Raw genomic sequence first — 7,352 nt, 5'->3', positions numbered from 1 at the left:
TTTACTGCAGTATATTGACGTTTGTTGGTGGAGTGAGTCTGTGTAGTGAGTACTCAGGTTAAAGTGCACCAAGTACCACTTTACATTGATAAAAGTGCATCCACCTACACATTTCAACATCTTTATTACATTTTGTTAATAAGCACCCCCCCTCCCCCCTCATCATGTCTGGGAGGCCAACAAGGAGAGGCAGATGTTCCCATGGCACTGTGAGGGGGCCAGCAGCGCATGTGTCCACAGGCGAAGATGGACGTGATCAGTCCTCAGGCAGGGCATCATTTCCTCTGTTTAGTGATGTTGCCTGTGCTATTCAGCCACAGCAAGCAGAGGAGGTGGTGGACGGGCTTACTAAACCATCCTCATCCTCTTATCATCCTCATCCTTCTATTAATCCCCGACAGGCAGATTTTATTATGGAGGCTACGCTTTTTTGTCTTACCCGTAACTATTTTACGTTAATGAAGAATATTATTTGCAAACCATGGCACAGCTATGGGTGCCAATTTCGCCCCATCGTATGCTAATCTTACGATGGGCCATTGGGAAACCCGTTATATTTGGAGCAATAACCCTTATACCCCACACATAGTTTTCTTCGGTCGCTACATCAACGACATCCTTATCATTTGGGATAGGGATGTCTCTGCGGTCGATGAGTTTGTAACCCATTGTAACAATAATGATATGGGCCTGTGATTTACTTCTGTGGTTCACAAAGACCACCTAGCCTTTTTGGATTTGGAGGTATACCACGAGAACCAGCTTGTGTTAGCTAAAAACTACACTAAGCCCACAGCCGGAAACTCCTTACTACACTATAAAAGTTGTCACCACCCACGTTGGCTAAACAACATACCAAAAAGCCAATTCTGCAGATTAAGACATAATTGCACAAAACTCTCCGATTATGAAGATCAAGGCAAAACCTTGAAGAGAAAATTTGCAGATAAGGGTTACTCCCCAGATCTTGTTGAACAGTCATATTCTCAGTATATAGCGCCAGTAAAAACTATGGGTAGGAAGTCTAGGGAGGATGATAATAATCCACAAATGAGATTCACTACACAATTCCACAACCCTCATCGTCAGATGGAAAAAGTGGTGTGGAAACACTGGCCTCTACTACTCCAGGACCCACACCTCAAAGCACAATTACCCAATAATCCCAAATTCTCATACCGTAAAGCTTTGAATATTAAAGCTAAAATTTCCCCCAGCAAATTAAAACGAAAAAACATTAGTCACCCTTTCTTTCCTTTTTCAACATGGTCGGCATGTACCAATGTCGCAAACCATTATGCCTGACATGCCAATATGTCACACATGGCAAAAAGGACTTCACGGTCAAGGAGACCACGTATGGAGTCAAAGAGTTCCATACCTGCTCCTCTGACTTTGTGGTCTATTGCCTAAAGTGCTCTTGCAGCCTACACTATGTAGGCAGAACTATACATACATTGCGAGCCCGTTTTGGTCAACACAGACGGTATATACAGGGGGGCAAGGACATACATAGTGTCCCCAGACACTTTTTACATCATCACGCAAAATCTACTGATGGTCTGCAGGTGTGGGTGATTGAATCCATTCCAAAGAGTTTCCCCGCGGCAGAGAGGTTCAAGCGCCTCTGTCAAAGGGAAACCTACTGGATATATGCCTTAGATGTCGTCTCACCTGGGGGACTTAATGAGAAATTAGATGTCAACACCATTCTGTAGGGTGTGGACTGTATCGTACGGTTGGTTCCGCATCCCTTATGAGTTGATCTTTTAGCTTATCCATTTGTATAAATTTTACCAACCAATATCTGGCCAAGTTGGCACCTTTTATTATTATTACCATTATTCTTTTTGTAAAATATTCACACTATATCTTTTTACATACATTCATTCTACTGAGATTTTTCTACCCTCCTATTTATTTTAAATTTTTATTTTTGATTTTATTCTTATACTTATTTTTATTTAAATTTTATTTATTTTTATTATTTTTTTTATTATCATTATTTTTCAGCCGTACCCCCCCCCCCCCCACTTTTGATCATTTATTTTCTCTCTTTATTTAGTTCTTTGATCCGTTATTCATGCACCATTTTTCTGCGTTTTTACATCAATGTGCGTTTTTATATCAATGTGCGTCTTTATTCTGACACATATTATACTTGAGCGTTTTTTAACCTTGAAATCCCCCCCCCCCCTTCTTTTTGTCATATTGTCCTATGTACTATTGTGTTATGTAATTAGTTCATTTTTGTAAGTAGGTTTTTTGTTGATTATGATTCACGAATGTGTGTAGTTTTAAGCATTGGTGAAACATCCATGGCACCGGAACTCTTTTTGAGTATAGAATGCCCCGCCTCTTTATTGTGGTTACTGCAGTTAGCCTATATATGACCACATCCTGCGGGTCTTCTGAATAGTCTGAGGAAGGAGCGTTGTGCGCATGCTCCGAAACGCGTTACGTCATCATTAGTCGACAAGCGGCTTACCGCCATCCTTGGCTTAATCCTGCTCCCCCATTGGACTCCCCCGAGGTTGCATCACCTTCCGGCTGCTGGCTCGGCCGAAGGGAGGAAGTACCATGCCACAGAAGGGGTATAGGAGCCATTAGGAGAAGCCTTCACCTTGCCTTAATGTAAGTTTGTAATGATAATTGTGCAATAAACCTTTATTGTCTCACTGAGTGGCGCCTGTCCTCTCTTCTCTTTATTAGGGGTGGGCCGAACACCCCCCCCTGTTCGGTTCGCACCAGAACATTTCGAACAGGGAAAAAGTTCTAGAGAACATGCAAACTCTATTAAAGTCTATGGGACACGAACAGGAAAAATCAAAAGTCCTCATTTTAAAGGTTTATATGCAAGTAATTGCCATAACAAGTGTATGGGGACCCGAATACTGCCCTAGGGGACATGTATGAATGCAACATTTTTTTTTAAAACAATCAATTTTAAAGGAGCAGTGATTTTAATGATGCTGATAAAGTGAAAAAATAAAAGTGAAAAATTCCTTTAAAGTGGAGTTCCGGCCTATTTTGTTACTTTAGTGATTCCTGGAGTGCTCACTATGCTGATCAACAATTGGGCATTTTCAATTTTTTTAGGGGGTCCCCTACCTTATTTTCAGGGCATTTTTGATTGTACTTCCATCTTCTCCCCCCTCTGTGGCCACGGCCACCGACATCACTTCCGCCTTTGCATTGCATCCTGGGAGCTGTTTGTCATCACTCCCAGGAGGCTGGAATCAGGAAGAACTCCCAGAACACTCCCTGGAATCAGGAAGAAGGACACAGCAGATTACACTGCGCCTTCAGATGCCCACGTCTAAGATGGCCGCGCCCAGACAGCGTTTTTAAAAGTAAGATTTTGTCTAAAATCCAATACTGTACACCTTGTAAGTATGAGAATAGCGGTTCTGTAAAGGGCGATAGATTAGTATTATAGGGGTATTTTTAGTTAAAAAAGGTATTTGAGGCCGGAACTCCGCTTTAAATATCATGCCTGGGGGGTTCCCCTAATGTGCCTGTAAAGTGGCGCATCTGTACGATGTATGGAGCCTGCTGCAGCAATAATGACGTTTCTAAAGGAACAAATATAATTTAAACTTGCTTGTGGCTCCCGGCAATACAGAAAGAAAAAATGAAAACCATGGCAAAGGGTTTCCCCCCAGAATCCACACCAGACTCTTATCCGAGCATGCAGCCCGACAGGTCAGGAAAAGGGGGGGTGAGAAGCCCCCCCTCCTGAACCATACAAGGCTACATGCCCTCAACATGGGGGGGTTGGTTCTTTGGGGGCCCCCCACCCCAAAGCACCTTGTCTTCCTGACAACCCTAGGCTGTGGTTGTCAGGGTATGCGGTTGGGGGGCTTAACGGAATCTCAAAGCTCTCTTTAACAAGGGGGGCCCAAAATCCCCCACCCCCCATGTGAATGGGTATCAGGTATACCCATTATTAAAAAGAAAAAAAGTTGTGTAAAGCCATCGTCACTCATGACGCTCGCCGACCCCACGCCGTTTTTTTTTTTTTTTTTTTTCATTTTGGCATGGAGTTCCCCTTAAAATCTATACCAGACCCAAAGGGCCATTTTTTTTTTTATTTTTTTATTCTTTCATAGGGTTCCCCTTAACCACTTAAATACAGGGTACTTTCACCCCCTTCCTGCCTAGACCAATTTTCAGCTATCAGTGCTTATTGGTGTCTATGGGAATACTTGGTCAGCTTGACATGGCACTGCTCCCTGTCTTTAACATTGGCGTCTATAGGAAATATTGGTCAGCTTGACATGACACTGCTCCCCAACCATAAGTGACAGGGACACCAAACTTGGGAATTACTGAGACAGGACCCAAGACTACCACATATCCATACATTTTAAAAGTGGAGTATGATAGCACCTTTTAAATGTGAGTACCTGTCTTTGTGTTATATTATATATTAAATTTAAAGAGGTACAGTGCCTTGCGAAAGTATTCAGCCCCCTTGAACTTTTTGACCTTTTGCCACATTTCAGGCTCCAAACATAAAGATTTAAAACTGTAATTTTTTGTGAAGAATCAACAACAAGTGGGACACAATCATGAAGTGGAACGAAATTTATTGGATATTTCAAACTTTTTTAACAAATAAAAAACTGAAAAATTGGGCTTGCAAAATTATTCAGCCCCCTTAACTTAATACTTTGTAGTGCCACCTCTTGCTGCGATTACAGCTGTAAGTCGCTTGCCATTCCTCCTTGCAAAACAGCTGGAGCTCAGTGAGGTTGGATGGAGAGCGTTTGTGAACAGCAGTTTTCAGTTCTTTCCACAGATTCTCGATTGGATTCAGGTCTGGACTTTGACTTGGGCATTCTAACACCTGGATATGTTTATTTGTGAACCATTCCATTATTTGTGAACCATTCCATTGTAGATTTTGCTTTATGTTTTGGATCATTGTCTTGTTGGAAAACAAATCTCTGTCCCAGTCTCAGGTCTTTTGCGGACTCCATCAGGTTTTCTTCCAGAATGGTCCTGTATTTTGCTCCATCCATCTTCCCATCAATTTTAACCAACTTCCCTGTCCCTGCTGAAGAAAAGCAGGCCCAAACCATGATGCTGCCACCACCATGTTTGACAGTGGGGATGGTGTGTTCAGGGTGATGAGCTGTGTTGCTTTTACGCTTTTACGCCAAACAGAACGTTTTGCGTTGTTGCCAAAAAGTTCGATTTTGGTTTCATCTGACCAGAGCACCTTCTTCCACATGTTTGGTGTCTCCCAGGCGGCTTGTGGCAAACTTTAAACAACACTTTTTATGGATATCTTTCTTCTTGCCACTCTTCCATAAAGGCCAGATTTGTGCAGTATACGACTGATTGTTGTCCTATGGACAGAGTCTCCCACCTCAGCTGTAGATCTCTGCAGTTCATCCAGAGTGATCATGGGCCTCTTGGCTGCATCTCTGATCAGTCTTCTCCTTGTATGAGCTGAAAGTTTAGAGGGACGGCCAGGTCTTCGTAGATTTGCAGTGGTCTGATACGCCTTCCATTTCAATATTATCGCTTGCACAGTGCTCCTTGGGATGTTTAAAACTTGGGAAATCTTTTTGTATCCAAATCCAGCTTTAAACTTCTCCACAACAGTATCTTGGACCTGCCTGGTGTGTTCCTTGTTCTTCATGATGCTCTCTGCGCTTTAAACAGACCTCTGAGACTATCACAGTGCAGGTGCATTTATACAGAGACTTGATTACACACAGGTGGATTCTATTTATCATCATTAGTCATTTAGGTCAACATTGGATCACTCAGAGATCCTCACTGAACTTCTGGAGAGAGTTTGCTGCACTGAAAGTAAAGGGGGTGAATAATTTTGCATGTCCAATTTTTCAGTTTTTTATTTGTTAAAGTTTGAAATATCCAATAAATTTTGTTTCACTTCATGATTGTGTCCCACTTGTTGTTGATTCTTCACAAAAAAATTACAGTTTTATATCTTTATGTTTGAAGCCTGAAATTTGGCAAAAGGTTGAAAAGATTAAGGGGGTGAATACTTTTGCAAGGCACTGTATAAGCACTATTGGAGTACCCCATTTTTTTTCATGCTACAACAAACCGATTTCCATGAGGGGAGTTATCCGGAGGGTGATGCTTTACTGAGGGGCTGACACACATTCAGAGGCTCCAGGAAAGGTGGCCCTTGAAGGGCAAATTGCGCTTTTAGACCTATGCTTAGCTGCTAGGTCGCAGGAGTGGAGGTGAGGACCCAGTCACATAGGGTGGAGTGGTGAAGGCACGTTTCACTACAAAGGATATCATCGGATCACTTAAAGTGAACTTGATAGAGTGCACCTTTGGGGAGTGCAATACTTCTCGTACCACGGGAAAACGCCATCAGCACTTTTTTGATCACTTCATTTAATGAAAGTTGTACACAATCTGTTTGTCACAATCGTTATACCTTCACCTAGTTTAATACAGTTGTATCTGTTTGTGATCACATCTGCACATTTGACACTTTGTACAATTGTTTACAGAGTGGTATTGTTTACAATTTAATTCATTTTATTGGATTGTGTGTATAACTTCATCGTTATAGTCAATACCTATTTGACTACACATGCACGTTTCGCACTTTATTTTTATTATTGTTTATATTGTCTATATTATACACGTTTTCTATTGGCATATATCCACTATTTTATGCACTATTACACTTTATATTGATTTTATATTGTACACAATTTTTGATTATTACTGAATTTATTTATATTGCATATTACATACATACCGCTTTGTATTGCGCGGCACTATTTATTTCATCCTGTACAATACAGTGACTGCAATAACCTGACTGAACACACTATCCACTAACTACCTGCCACATCTCTATTGTCACACCCTATACACTGCTCAGTTTTTTACAAACTTTCTTTTCATTGATTGGCAGTACCCAGACCTCCCATAACCATTGTATGCCCAATTACTTGCATATAAGCCTTCAAAATGGGCACTTTTATTTTTACAGTTCAAGTCCCATAGACTTCAATGGGGTTCGTTATTCGGTTCTGAAATTTTGCGCTGTGCGAAAGTTCTCAGGTAAACCGAACAGGGGGCCATTTGGCCCATCCCTATTACCAGCAAATAATTCCAGTGAGTTTATTCTGGTATAAGTAGTGATGGTTTACTTCACTGTGGTGTGGTGAAATGAAGTCATAATATTTTTGTTGGACCTTATTAATTGAAGTTTGCACTTAAGTCACGTTAATCTTATTGGACTTTATTAATTGAAGTTTGCACATACAGTATATGAACTATACAGAGATTTTTTTTATTTAAGTTATTAATTTACATTTTTTGCACTTTAATGACTATGATAT

This window comes from Pelophylax lessonae, assembly GCF_965119305.1.
Source record: "Pelophylax lessonae genome assembly, chromosome: 7".
Taxonomy (NCBI): domain Eukaryota; kingdom Metazoa; phylum Chordata; class Amphibia; order Anura; family Ranidae; genus Pelophylax; species Pelophylax lessonae.
The sequence above is the reverse complement of the archived record's forward strand: the minus strand, read 5'-3'. Positions refer to the sequence as shown.